This window comes from Mesocricetus auratus, unplaced genomic scaffold (assembly GCF_017639785.1).
Source record: "Mesocricetus auratus isolate SY011 unplaced genomic scaffold, BCM_Maur_2.0 Super-Scaffold_100026, whole genome shotgun sequence".
Taxonomy (NCBI): Eukaryota; Metazoa; Chordata; class Mammalia; order Rodentia; family Cricetidae; genus Mesocricetus; species Mesocricetus auratus.
Window position 1 is genome coordinate 19,681,724 of NW_024429207.1, and position 15,487 is coordinate 19,697,210.

The 15,487-nt window shown below is 38.2% G+C and overlaps 1 protein-coding gene across 8 annotated transcripts in view; it reads left to right on the top strand.

Annotated features, from left to right (window-relative positions):
- Positions 1-15,487, top strand: part of Nrg1 (neuregulin 1) — a 981,870-nt gene that overhangs the window by 301,904 nt on the left and 664,479 nt on the right. The gene's annotated exons all lie outside the window — the stretch shown is intronic.

Sequence of the window (15,487 nt, forward strand, 5' to 3'; positions counted from 1 at the left end):
AAGGCAAGTTTTAAGATGATTTGTGTTAAAAAGTTTATTTGTGGTAAGTATAGGTTTATATTAAAAAGTAACATAATTACAATCCACTGCATTCAAACTGATTGAGATGTACAGCCTGTGGATACCACTATAAATCAGTGCCAATAAGACAAAGAACAATCAAAAGACAAAGAACTCATTGTAACATGAGTTCTAATAGGTCTTAGTAATAAAAGCTGGAGTCAGATATTAGGGACTGAAAATTGAATGATAAGAGAAGCAGAGCAGCCAACCATTAGAGCTCTTACCTCTATGAAATCCTCAGACTCAAAAGAGACAGAGCTCCTGTCTCCTCCCTCCTTATTGCTTCCTCTCTCTCCCCAGGCATTTCACTTCCTGTCTGTCTATTCAGACTTCCAGAACTCTATGGTTAACTAGTGGCTAGCTCTGCCCTCTGATCTTCAGGCAAGCTTTAGTTGTTAGAGTATAAACAAGATATCACTATAGCTCTCTTGTCCTTCCTTTCTTAAGGGTTCAGAAATTTGCAATAGAATCCAACTCAGTAGAGGAAGAATAAACTACTGGATTCTCATAAATACTCTTAAAAATGCATCTTTTACACAATTATAATTATGTAAGTATCATTTCCTAGGCAAGGAAGTTATCCATGTGGTTATAACATCTAAGACTCTACACTACTAAGGTGAAACACATTTATTTTACCCATAAAAGAATTCTGTTTTCACCCTCACTCCTGTTAAAATATGTTGGAAGTGATGCTTAGCATAAGGGTTATTCATCCTCACTTACCAATGGTTTGTGTAGACTGTAATAGTTAGAAAATATAGAATTTTGCCATTTGTTCAATGAAATGTCAAACTCCCATGTTCTGTTAATGCTAGTTGTAAGTATAATGATTGAATACTATTATGTGTAAACTATTCATGCTTCTCCTCCATTTGAATTTAGGTAATTTTTCCAAACTCCTCCTACACAATGGCAAAATAATCGAGGGAGGTTCTTTGTTTTACAAGGCAAAAGTTGTCTAAAGTATATTTGTAATCATCTACCAAAGGTAAAAGTAGATAGCCATTTTTTTTCTAGAAAAAACACCCAGCATGTTTTGTCCCTCCATGTGAATGTTCCAGCCACTAAAATTGTTTTCCTGGTAGCAGCATTCTTTATTTTGGTAGTTAGACACTCTATACCAATTTATAGATGGAAACATAACACTCATGAATGAAGAGGTATCTGTTTTAGAAAATGGCCTGTGATAGTAATTGCTTATTTACTGAGAACCCCACTTGTACAGTTAATAACAATAGAAAGAAGTGACCTCTCACAAAGAAGAAGGTAGACCTGGAATTAGAGTCTAGAAGCAGTTATCTTTGAACTTTGGATTGTCATGTTTTCCCATACAAGGTTTTTGGAGTTATAAATTGTTTGGCATCATGTACTATACTGATTTTATAGAATTTGAAAAATGGAATGTAACTGTTGGAGATTTGGGAATTTTGGGTATATAAAACTTGAGGAAACATTTTGGAATTCTATGGCAATGTACTTAGGGAACAAGTAGTAAAGAGTATGCACTTAAGGCCTTGGCTTATCTTCTTGACTGTGTTAATTTGAGCTGATATCTTTGAAGTTCCCTCTCTTCATCAGTTCGGTGGAATTAACAGTGGGACCTGTTTTTCACAATTGAAGACAGTAGAAAAATTATGTAATGCACAAAAAAGCATAAGAAGAGAGAAAAAATGTGTTGGCTTCACAGAAGTTTTTTTTCACTTGGAATAAAATCAGAGATGCTTTTCTTCACAGTCAAGGAGATCCTTGCCTTTGCAGAGCAAATTTGAATACTGTACTGGAAATGAATTTCATATTTTTTTAAAAAGTGAGTAGTTGTGAATATCTAAGGTTTTAAAACAATGCAATGGTTGTGTACATTTGGTTGTGCAAGTTACTAAATCTTTCATTAAAGAGTAACCAACCAGGCACAGTTGGAAGGATGTCTGAGTTTGAAAAGTGTTGCTAAATTTGCCATGGAAGCTGTAGTCTCCTGTTAATATGCTATGTTTGGATCATCATATATTTTTGAATGCTAGTTTCCTTTCAATAGGAGTTCTCAGAGGCTTTATTCAGAGACATATACTTTGTTGAAGCTTCATCTTCTCAGAATAACTGCAAAAAAACCCCAATTAAATAAATATTTTAAAATTCATATGCTTTTCTCATACCACTCAAAGATAGATATCAGCAAAGAAATAAATGAATCATAATTCTTCCATAGTAGGATTTATGGGATTATGACAGTTCAGCATGATTATTTTACAACTTTACAAATTATCCCCATTTGTTAATAAATTAATTAATGATCCTTATCAAGAGTTATTCCACAATAGTCTGAGAAACACTAGGGGAGATATGGAGAAAATTTGAGTTTAGAATAAATGACTTTTTAAAAAAGCCTACAAACCCAGAGCTTTTTGTATTTCCAGGAATTATTTTTGCTGTCACTTCAAAGTCCAGAATTAATCCTTTCCTTTGAGAACCAATTCAGATTAAAAGAAATTTCAAAAATACCCAAGCAATCAATATCTAATTCATTTACACCCTGCCTCTTCATGGACCTGCTGGTCATGAGCCTGTAGTCACTGCCATCTCAAATTCAGGCACTTTGGGAAGGGAGCCATCTTTTTAGATCTATTTTCTCCCTGGAGCTGGGAAGCTATATCTATATAAAAAGAGGTGACATATTAGGCTGGGAGTATTAAAACCTTTTCTAAGAAAATCAATATACGTTTGGGTAGACTCATTTATTGTTAAAGGAGAAGAAAGGACAAAGAGCACTGTAGAAATAGGTGCAGACTGTCATGTAAGTGGTGGGAAATGCAAGATATCATTTAATATGACTGCTTGTTCTTGCATATCTGGTGTTTTGGAACGTTCTAGGTCTCTGATTGTGTTCTATCTTGTCACACAAAGGAATTCTGAGATCTATCAGAATTGGTTGTAATCATTGGTCAGTACCCTGAGAATTTCCTGGTGTAACCATTACTGGCACATATCATATCCAGTGCAGGTTATGTGAGTAAAACATAATTTGGGATTAGTTCACTGTCCTCTTGGTCTCATTAGCAGAATTCATCAGCTACATTATTGCATCCCCCTTTTAAAGGGAATAAATTGTGTTTTCATGATTTTAAATTAATCAGTGTGAAGATATGAATCTTGTATTTTGTGTTGAATACATACATCATTGTCTCTGGGTGCCAGTACCATATTAAGACTTTGTAAGTAATTGAAACCCAAAATGACTTCATGGTACAAATTAACTTACAGTGTTAAAATGGCGTAAACTTCCACCTGTATGTTATCTTCAAAAATCAAAGAAAGGCAGGCTACGTTTTATTCATGAGAATGTTTTATCTCCTCTTTTCTACTTGCCAGAGAGATTGTTCCTTATATCATCAAAGGTGTTATATTCAGCTCCTTGCAGCATGATAAAACAATCACACAGTTTGTGATTTCACTCTCTGACCATCAAACATGATGAAATCAAACAGGTTGTGTTTTTATTGTACTTTCCACCATGTTCAGTTTCTGGCTTGTTGCTCATACTGTGACCAAATCTGAAAGCGATTGAGAGAGCTTAGAATAAGGTTTCCCTCCATAACTTCAGTGAGTTATGCCATCACACTTGGTGAGCTGTTTGATCAAATTATTGTCTGTGGGCAAACTTGAGTAATATACTAGAAAAGGTACTAGAGAAACTGAGACATTTTCAAATATACATGTTCTCTTCCCTAACCTTGCAATTGGCTGACTGTGACATTATAAGTGGTAAATGATACCAATCTTGAACCAAAGACTTCTGGGAGGGATATGATAAGTCAAACAAATACTATTTGCCTTTTCAAGCCAATGGAAATAAACTTGGTCATTGAGAAACACTGTTCCAGTCACTAGGAAGAAAAGGGAAGTCTAGTTAACAAGGAAGAATGTGGTAGTGTCATGGCAACAGACAGCAGGTATTAGGAAAGTGCTAAATCACGTAAATTCAGGAAGACATAAGAAAGTGTCTGATAGACAGACTAAGACATATTTATAGATGAAGACAGGCCTATGTTATCAGAGAAGCTTGTTATGAATCAAAAGGGTTCAAGGATAGGACCAAGACTTAGTAGCTAGATTTGAGTCTTAGGCAAATGCTTGTCAAGAGCAATACTGGACCAAGTCCTAATGCCAGACACAGTGCTAAGACTTTTGCAGAGTTTTTTGTATTCTTCTGGAGTTATAAAAGTAGTGCTTTTAGTATTTCTATTTAGTGTTAAGGAAACTAAGCCACACAAAAATTTGTCTACTACATGCTCCTCTGACAAACACATACAATCAATAAGTTCGTGTATAAAATGTACCTGTCTAGGCGGATATTTTTAAATACATATTTGCATTGAAAATAGACTTTTATATAATATATTCTGATCATGGTTTTCCCTTATCCAACTCTTGATATATCTTCCCCACCTCTCCACATACCCAACTCCACACCCTTTGTTTTGCTCTTTCTTTAGAAAACAAATAATCCAAACACATCAGAATAAATAAACAAACAAAAGACTGCAAGAAACACAAACAATAAAAATCTATAAAAACATAAAATTGAAAATCATGATGTCCAAGCAAAGGGTCAATAAGATCAATAAGACAGAAACAAAGCCATATGAGAGGAAAAAATCTACAAATAACACTAGGTTCACTTTGTTTTGGCCATCTTCTGATGGGCATGGGTTAAATGTGGTTAGATATGTTCATGTGGTCCTACTCCAGAGTTCATGGTGATGAACAGGATAGTTCAATGGGTAGGTTATGAATGTTCTGACTATGTTCTCACAATAAGGCAGAACTGTACCTGGTAGACAAAAGTACACAAGAAACGGCAGCTCCATCCTCAAGGCCAAAACGTAGGATCAAAGTAGAGGAAATACTGGAGTGACATGGCTTGTTCTCAGCCAAAAGCTTGTTAACATATCCTGCCCAAAGGCAAAAATGTTGCTGATAAAATGTGGCAGTTGATACCCAGGTAACTGAAATGCCCATAATAGTTGGTGATGGGATAAAAATAAATGAAATAACAAAAAGTAACATGTCAGGCGGCATAGCAGGTACCTTATTGTCTGTACATAAGTTAGTAAAACAGTGTCCCACATTTCAAGGGACTCTTTCTTGATTTTTATGGGTCAGATAATATTTATAAGAAAAACAATCTTCGTTGTCTTTCTGACAAACATATTGTCCATTATTGTTCCCTTCAGGAATGGGTGGCGGTAGTTTACTTTCATTAACTGTTGTACTGTGTTGTGAAATATTTAAAATCATGTTTTCATGTTGCCTTCACCAAAAAAAGAGAAAAAACATTAAAAGGGTGAAAAAACATTTTTGAAGAACTTAGGCTGAATTCTATGTCCTGTAAGCTCTTGTTTCATATATACAATTTTTGAGATTCAAACCACAGATTCAGGAGGACTAATTGTCTCCCCTGAATCTGCTTTTATGCTCTTGTAGAACAATATAGCAAAGAGGATAAAACTGAGGGCATATTTACCTTTGTTGTTTTTTAGATTCTCTGAAGAAAAAAAACCAAGGATTTCTACTTCAAGGGACTAAGATAAAAACATTTGGTAGCTCCAGTTCAAGAGGAGACCCTAGGATTTTGAGAGCTGCATACTAGGGTATTTGGTAGTTGGGTCACATTATTAGAAATTGTACATATATTTTTTCCTATTATACCTGGTTACAGTTTCCCCATGACAACTCATTCCCCAGGGCTCCTTATGGCAGCTAATGCAATTCAGTCTTAAAACATCAGGATTCCCCTAGTCAATTGTAAATTGTATTTTCCCATGGCATATCTCAACCCATTTGTGGTCTACTGAGACTAACCCCTGTGTCTTATAATAAAGTATCATAGGTGGACTATTCCAGAAGAAAGAAGTCAAATAAGGTGGTTGCTGAAGAAAATTCATAAAATCTTTAAACCAAATTTCAGTCTATACCCAATTCTCCATGGTGGTTTTTATAGACCATGAAATCATAGCTAAAGTCAACTTTGGCATTGCACTAATGGAGAGGAACAGCAGCAGAAATAACCCTAACACCACAGATAATTCAAATTCATTTAAACGTGGCTTTTGAATACTTTTTATGATAATTTTCACAGCACATTGATCTTCTGATTGTGTTTTGTTTTGGATAACGTTGAAATGAACTTTCATTTAGTGACATGATGGGTTAGAAAGCAGCTCCAGATTGAATGAGAGAATCAGTCTGTGGAAAGTATTTGACACCTCCATGATCCCCATTGCCTGAAATTTATACATTTTCTCCCTCTATCCCCTCCTCACTTCCATCTTTCCCCTTCTTAAGCAGCCTCCTCCTCTTTTTTAAGCTTTGTCCTGTTCATGTTATTTCCTTCCTTCATTTCTTGGAGTCAACTTTGTGTTGTCATTCTGATGTCACTGGACATCAACACCAGCCATTCGGGTGAGGAGCGCTATGCCCTGCGTGAACTTGATGATATCAGAAGCAACATGAACTGCCAGGACTTTTATCCACAAAAGCAAGATCCTAAGCCAAGCAGTTTGTTAAAGCCTTAATGCGTAGTCGGATATCCTGTGGAAGGAATAGGAGCCAGGCAGATATTCTGAATGCGAGCATACAGCAGTGTTTGTGTAGAATACTGTTGCCAGTGCTAGAATTTAATCAGCTGAGAAGTCAACTGTCCACAGAGCAGCAAATTAGCACCATTAGCAATCCCATGCAGAGTTAAAGAGAAAACATACAAGTACAGCTATTTCTATACTTAAAGAAGTATCATTGCCTTTGACTACTGGTCATGACTATTTTAATAAAGCTTTTAACCCTCCCAAAGAACATCACTAGGAAGAAAGCTTTGGAGGAGAAAGATGTTTGCATGGCAGGTGCCTAGGCCAACCTCCTAGAGAATCATCCTTTGAGATAAATTCTTCTTAATGCTGTAGACAAGACTGTTCTCCAGTTCTTCAAGTGCTCTTTCAAAACACTTGCCAAGAAGCAGAACATGTCTTCCTTTTAGCAATTCCCTCTAAAATAATTAGAACAAAGAGTTCAAGATTTTCCCATAAATACCCAAGAAAGAGCAACAGCAGCAGTAAAACTGGAATAACTATAATAGGTAATACATGGTGTTAACAAGGTGATAAAATTAGATATGCATGTCAGATACAACATAACTCTAGTTTTCAGTACACTGAGTATTTATCACTTGACATCTAGAGTGCTTCATGCAGAAGGACATGACTCAGAGTGACATGATTGACTCTGCAAATGCACACTAGAGTGAGGAAAAGGGGTGTTGGCAAGGCATCCTTTATTTACCACCCTTGGCAAGAAGATTCTCACTCATCCAAAAGAGCCAGCATGAATTATCATTTTACTTGTGTTTAATTTAGCAAATAATAATTACTAGAACAATTAATATAATTATTTATGGAAGCCTTAAAGGAGTGTAGAGACCCTGGCCAATTTATTCCATGTATCTTCATGTAACATGTGTCCTGACTCCCTGCCCTCGTTTGATGACTTTGGTCTCTAAAATTGTATGTGCCACCGTAGACAAGCAGCAGCAGTAATTTCCTATGTTTACGTGAGTTTGTACAACTGAGAATTTGCACGAGTACTTGTATGGGGCCAGTGGAGTAAAGAAGATGATCTAGGTCGATACATAAGGATGCTATCTGCTTCAGCCTTGAAACAATCACTCAGTGGTCTGAAACCTACCTAGCATGATAGGGTCGTTGGCTACCAAGCCACAGGAATTCACCTTGCTCTACAATCTAGCTACTGAGATTACAAGCACCTACCTCGATGCCCAACTTCTAAGCATGTGTTCTGCAGATGAAACTCAGGTCTTCACACTTGTAAGGAAAACATTTTTTCTGGATGAGCAGCCCTTCCCATGTTTTCTTTGCCCAACAAGTCATTTTCTGGTATAGCCCTAGAAGGGCCTAAATTTTATTAAGGCCCCTTTTTTGACAAACTGGCAAGATGTAGCTGTTATCACGGTGAAAGTAGCATGTTTCCTAACTGGGGAGAAGGTAGCGCTGATGGCAGGCACACAGTAGGACTACTGCTTCCTGCTATCATTTGCATGTTATCATGTGCACTCCCATGTTAGTGCATAAGGCGCCTGCTCACAGTACCAATACTCTCCCTGAATCTCAGCTGTCTCTCCTCGTCCTTTCATTTTCTACCATGCTAGACTAGTCACTGAAGGGCCATGACATTGTTAGCAAGAGAGAACATAATGGGTTTCCAGGAGTTCTGGAGTTAACTGTTTGTCTGACAATGCTTCTCTTCCCGGTGTTTACCATCTATTTAGCTTTTCTCTAATTTAACTTTTTATAACCAGTGAAAGTACTTCTGAGTTTCATTTCAGCACATAATATCCCTTATTTGCTATATTATATGATAACCTCAGGAAACATTAAGTTCTAAGAATCTAACACCAGTATCACCTTGGGGTCATTTTTAAAGCAGTAGTAGTCTTTTATTCTTGTTGTTCCTGAATTCTGAGAAATTCGGAAGTTTTTCTCGAAGTTAGGAATGTTCAAACACTGTCAAGGCGCATTGAGGGAGAAGTTAGCTGATTGAACATCAGCACATCTTGGAATGTTTGATGCTAATGATCTCAAAAGGGACCCTGCCTGATGTACATTGGTCATAAGTGCATCTTACCATGCATCGTCTTTGCCTCCACCCCTGTGGTAGACTCTCAAAAGGAAGGATGGAAGCGTAATTTACAAGACACAGAAGGTAACTAACTGATACATGTACATAGCCTCTTGCACCCGTGAGTACCTTCTCATTTCCTTCCTTTCACATTGCTCCAGCTCCTTACCCAGAGGAAATTCTAAGTTCCCATTTCAGGAAAAGTCAATAAAGAAATAAAAATTAGTATCTCTTAAGAATGGGGGTGTCTTTTTAATCTCCGCTGGTTCTAAAGGAATGTGTGTTACTGTGCGTGTGATTGTGGTGGTGTGGGTGTATATGGTGTGTGTCCTGAGTAGGAAACAGATGCTAGGATATGGGTCAAGGATGAGGTGGCATATTGTCACGCTACTCCCCTATTAATACTGTGAAACTGAGGCCTGCACAGGTGAACTGATATTTTCTGTTTTCAGTGAGTTTATAGGCAGCTTTTGGTGGGTTTGTTTGTTTTGTTGTTGTTTGGTTGTATGTTTGGGGGTTTTCTTTGTTGAGTGGCTGGCTATTTTTCTTTTGTTTTTTTGTGAAACACAATCTTACAATGTTGCCCAGGCTAGCCTTAAAGTCAGGATATAGCCCAGGCTGTCCCTGAACATGCCATCTTTCTTTTACCTCCAAATTGCTGGGATTAGAGCACTGTGTCAGCAGGCCTAGCTGTCTCATTTATTCTGCTGAAGCATATATAAAATTATTGATTCATAACATAAATATAGAGTTATTCCCTCTTAGAGCTAGTAAGTTTATGTTTGATAGATAGTCATGCATGTCTTCCATACTTCCAGTCTTTTGGGGATCTGCTATAAAACATGTGATGATCAAGCCTGTCATTGAGCAAAGTTCATCCTTGTTGATGGAAATTTAATAATTTAGATTAGCCTGGCTGGCTGTCAAAGTGAAGAGCAGGGAGAGAAGGAGCTATGGTGGTAGCATGGGCAAGACATAGCCTATAATGGAACTTCTCAGGTCCCTATAATAGGAGAATTGGGCACTAATACGACGTACAGGAGCCTTGACACCACGTGCAGCTCAGATGCTGGTGTGATCTTGGCATCATCTTCCCTTTGTTCATTTCTGTTCTTTTGCTACCTTTTTTCTTGGGGTGTGCATTTTCTCTTCTCCTTCATTCGGGAAGCGTCATGCAGATCAAGTGGCAGTGAGCCAAGCAGCTGTCCTTTTTAATGTGGGCAACATAGCTTAGGAATGACCCAGACTACAGAATCTCATGTGCCTTGATCTAATAATAGTGTCTGAATACCCAGAAAGCCAATTCAGGAATGTCCAGGGAAACCATTTCTGTTATTTTCTCATTCCCATACCCTCAGAGGTAAAGAAAGGCAGAGGCCCGTTTTGGCTAGCAAGCCTTACTTTACATTTTTACTAAGCCTGTTGCTCTATCTGTCTTCTACCACTGAGTCTAAGACCAGATGACTTTCCCACCCAGAGTTGTTGGTGCATCCTCTGCCTTCTCACTGCCTTTTTACTGCTTTCTGAACTTGAGACTTGTATGGCACTGGTATCCTGATGTCCAACTGTGTCCTCCAACCATCAAATAGTTGGAGAATGAGAATGGCTAGCATGACAATTTCTTTTTGGCACTAATATTTTTGGGTATGTTACATATATTTCCAAGACTAGAAAGTAAGTCTATTGGAAACTTTTAGTTGGGAGGTGTACATAATTTATCTTTATTTCTATGATCCTGGAGATATTCTCCACTGATAGCCTTTAATGAATTCAATAATGAAGTTAGGGTGGCCCTTGAATCTCGACTATGCTAGTATGTGGTGTTATTATTGGCTTAGAGTGAACTATTAGGCAGGCAGGCTGATAATGCCTTGACCTTAGTTCTTCGAGTGACCTTCATCTTCACATGTACATAGTAATTTATTTCCTTTGCTACGTAGTTGTATTCTTTCCCAGCAAGAACCTCAAGAATCCCTGTTTCACTCTAAGGTCCAGTTACTCTTTGGCTTCTTCTGACCTCTCACCTGTGCCTTTTATTCCGTCTATTTTTCTATCTCTATAGGTGTCAGTTCTAGAACCCCAGGGCTGAGCATCTGAAATTTCTTCGCCAGTTCCCTCACTCCCTCCTCTTGAAACTCATCTTTCACAATCTGCCGATTCTGGAAAAGTTTCCCTAGTACATCCACACAATGTATTCATGGTCATGCAGTGGATTTGTGCTACCTCAAAATTAGAACCAAGTCTAGTGTTGGTTCTACTTAATCTCATAAATTACTGTGGAGGACTAAGCAATTTCTTAAAGTCTGATGTAGAAATATGCTGCAACAGAAGATAAAATTCCAGACATGAATAAAGGGGGAGTTAAGAAGGAGCCTTATCAGGGAAGTTCCTGGTAGTGGTGTGTTCACTGTGCAGATAGACTAAATTGTCTTTATTGAACCAAATTTGTCAACCAGTGGGAACTCAGTAAATCTTTAGCATTTAAAGGGGCATCAATAAAAGAACTTTGTATCATACCACTCTGTGAAAAATCCTGTGGATGAAATTCATTGCCCATTGGAACAGAGGACTTTTAACAGAGAACATGCGGATTGCTAGTGAATGGTGGTGACATCTGGAAGAGACCAGCTTTCACATTGTAACTGCTTTCTTGGAGTGGGGAAACTTTGCAGTGAATGGTGGAGATCAGTTTTGTAAAATGCAAAAGCTTGTGGCAAAGTGTGAAACTTGTTGTTCACATAACAAACAAACAAGCTCATCTATCATTTTTATTTATGATGCTCCTATGGGCCTATTTGTCAAGATTACATCTAACAGAGTTTTGCGCATTTGGTGTCTTCCTTTTGCCTCCACTTTGCCCTAAAACACAAGTCTATTTATTTAGTCATCAAATAATTTGGGGACATCTATTCCATGGCAGGCACTATGCTCAGCATGGAACATACAGAGAGCATGGCTTCAGGGCTCTAAATCACAGGCAAGGAATTTGACTACTAAATCTGCTTCTGCATGCTTGTCTCCCTAGATAATTCACTGTGTCCTCTTTGACCTTCACTGACAAAACAGAAGGAAATGAACTGTTTTCCTTCAAGCTAGCTAATTCCTTGGTTGTTATGAAACTGATTGGATCTTTTGTGTGAGTTCCAAAGTCTCTGAAGAGAGTCCTTGAAGGTGTCACTCCACTAGAAGAGTGTCCTGAGACTCACTACTGAGGACAAATATCAGTTCAATCAGTGTACAATGAGACTTCATACCATCTGGCAGTTAGATTATAGTTGCTTTCATCCAGGTATGGTGTTTCTGTGTCTGGCTAGAAGCAACACTAGTTTTGGGGTCTGTATTTTGTGTATCAACTGTTTCTTTTAGTCCTCTGTATTTATGTTTAAATAATCATGAAACCTTGGATTTACCTGATACCTACCAGATGTCAAATTCTATGTTTGTGAGTTACATAGTACTGTCCCCTTTTCAGAAAGGGGGAAAAAGAAGGTTAGTGACATTTGCACAGTGACACAGTTGGAAGCAGTAGGTCAAGAATGAAACCTGTACCTTGTCTGTGCAACCACATAGCTCTAGAGAAAAAAAGTAGGTGGAACACGGTAAGGCTTCTTTCCTGTGAGTCAGTTTGCAAACCAGAATCCCCAGCGTCAGTACGATTCACATGCTTTTTTGTGCTCTTGTATTTTCAAGAGGTTGGTTTCTACCAAAATTCATCCCATGCAAGGAATGTGAGTTGCTGTGGGCAGGGAGAGCCAACTGGTTTGGGGGTGTGACAGGTTCAAAAAAGAAAACAGAAAAGAACCTACTACTATATAGCTGGCAGGAAATATCTGGAAGGTAAATATGCTGATCTCATGTTCTTTCTCTGGGAGTTGGATAGTCTAGCTTTCAGTAAGTGTGAAGAATTTCTGCAGTGCTATTTGAAAATGTCTCTGTGACATTTCAGCTCTTAGTTTCTAATTACTTTTTAATGTTATCGTACAAAGTAACTTGGTTTCATTATGTTCTTTTCACACATATACATCACTATGCTTGCTTTTTCTTTTGCCTTCTACTGTACTTCCCCAGCTTCCTCACTCCATCAATTGTTGGTCCCCTGATCGGGAATGTTCTTCTGTGTATATGTTTATCTTATTGGTTGATGAATAAAACACTGTTGGTCAATAGGGCATCAAGATAGGTGGGACTAAGATATGAGGAGGATTCTGGGAAGTGTAGGCAGAGATGAGTCATCATGTGATCTCAGGAAGTGATGTAGCTGGCCAGAATCAATATATAAGCAGGGACAAACATGAACTCACTCTCTTCTCTTCTCTGTGGCAACACAGATCAGTCACAATGTAGCAAGCAAAGGAGTTGCAGGTCTGGTAAGCAGAGACCATGTGAAAATACATTGATTAGTACTTGTGAGTTAAGAATAAGAAACCCAAGTCGCCAGCCAACAGATTTATACTAATATAGCATTCTGTGTGTTCTTTGGGTCAGAGAAGGGTGGCGGGACTTGCCAGGTCAGAAACCTACACATAACAGTCCCCATCTGCATTTCCAATGGTTCTTGGTTCTGCTTTCAGAACACCTATTTCCTATTACAGTCTTGTTCTCCACTTCTCCCTTTAGACTTCCCTTTACCTTTGTCTCCTTTCTACTTTCTACTTTCATATATGTCTGTCTATCTAGAGTCTATGTATGAGAGAAGTATTTGTCTGAGTCTGGATTATTTCCCTGACTGTCATGATCACCATTTCTATCAACCTTCCTGAAAATGCCATAGCTTTGTTCTTTAGTATGGAATAGAGTTCCACTGTGTATATGATATATGTGACCTTAAGTCATTTGTCTCTTTATGGCTGGTTGTAGCTTTGTCTTAATGAATCCACAGTAAACATGGGTGAGCTGTCTCTATGGTATATTACATATAGTGTACATTGTATAATGTGTAGTGTATGGTGACCTAGACTTTTTTGAACATTCCAGAAGTGATATAACTGGATCATGTATCAGTTTAATTTATAGTTTTTGAAGAATCTCTGAATTCAGAACTGATTTCCACAGTGGCTACACTAATTTACAATCTCACCACTCACTCTAAGAGTTAATCACCCCACACACACCACTTGCAGTGTCCTCACTGACATTTGTGGTTACTTTGTTTTGTTGTTGTTACTTCTACTGGTTTCAGCATATAGTAGTTATATGTAACAATGGTTCTCATTACGTCATTTTCATCCATATACATAGTGTGTTTCCTCCACAGTCACCCCACCCCAGTTACCCTATTTTGTCCTTCTCCCATACCTGCTAATTTCTTTCTTCTAACCAGCTGGACCCACTTTTATTATATATGGTGTGTGTGTGTGTGTTTGTGTGTGTGTGTGTGTGTGTGAAAGAGAGAGAGAGAGAGAGAGAGAGAGAGAGAGAGAGAGAGAGAGAAGTGGAGGGAGAAGAGAGAGGGAGAAGAACGATAGGGCTTTAATGAATTTTAATGAATTGCAGACAATATTGTATAGACTTTGTGCAATAATCACAGCATCTGTGAGTTGAGGAGTAAATAGCCATGCCATGCCCTAAGTTAGCATGCAATACTACTCCTCCCATCCCTTCCTCCAACTCATACAATCTTTCTGTCCCTTGTGCAATGTTCCCTGCTTGTTGGAGAGGGTGACACAGGTGTGACATTTGTGAGAGGGCATTCATCAATCATTTATTCTCAGTACTTTGATCAGTTCTGAATGTTCACAGTCACCACTGACCCTGACAAAAGACACTTCTCTGACAAGAGCAAGAGAGCAGCACTAATGTGTGGACATAAGCATAGTTGGCAGGCCATTGGATGGACACATCCTTTTGAACTAGTTCAGTGGTTCTCAACATTCCTAATGCTACATTCCTTATATTGCAGTGACCCTCAACCATAAAATCATTTTCATTGCTACCTCATAGCTGTAATTTTGCTGCCATTATAAATCATAGTGAAAATATCTTTGGAGATAGAGGTTTGCCAAAAGGATCACAATCTACAGGTTAAGAATCACTGAGCTAGATTAAGAAAACTAATAGTTTACCTACAGAGTCTATGACTTCCCTAAACATGGGCTCTTGATAAGGTTCACAGTAGGAGTCATAGAGTGTCCCCTATAAAACCAGAATCAGTTAGGAACTTGCCACCACTTCACCAATGGTCCTGTGTTGCTTAGCCTATCAGCATTGTTGAAGACAGGGTCTTCAGCTGAGTAACAAGGCGGTTCTCACATCTCTCATAGAAATATATATATATATATATGTATATATATATATATATCACTTTCTGTTACTATGAGAATCAGGCTGCAAGGAAGAAGCTTCCATCCCAGTTCTAGCTAGATATCTTTATGTCCTGCAACCAAAGAGTATATTTTCAAACAGGACATCTTGCCTATTACAACTGGTAGGTAACCAACAACAGCTGCATTGCTTATATTATTTTGATGGTTTTGGGGACCTCCTTGTCCAGTTTATGGAAGTAGCCCACCCTGGCTTTTGGGAGTAGTTTATCCACCCATACAGGCTACTCCCATTCAAATTGCCTTTTCTCAATTTTATTTTTTTGATTAGCTTATCATAATAACTATCACAATGTTCTCATACATCAGTAAGCTGACTCTTCTCCAGAACTCTTAAACCATTACACCACCAGCAGCCCCTGTATCCTCTTCCATTCCCATATCAAGTATATTCTACTACCCTGCCCCACTTTAATGGA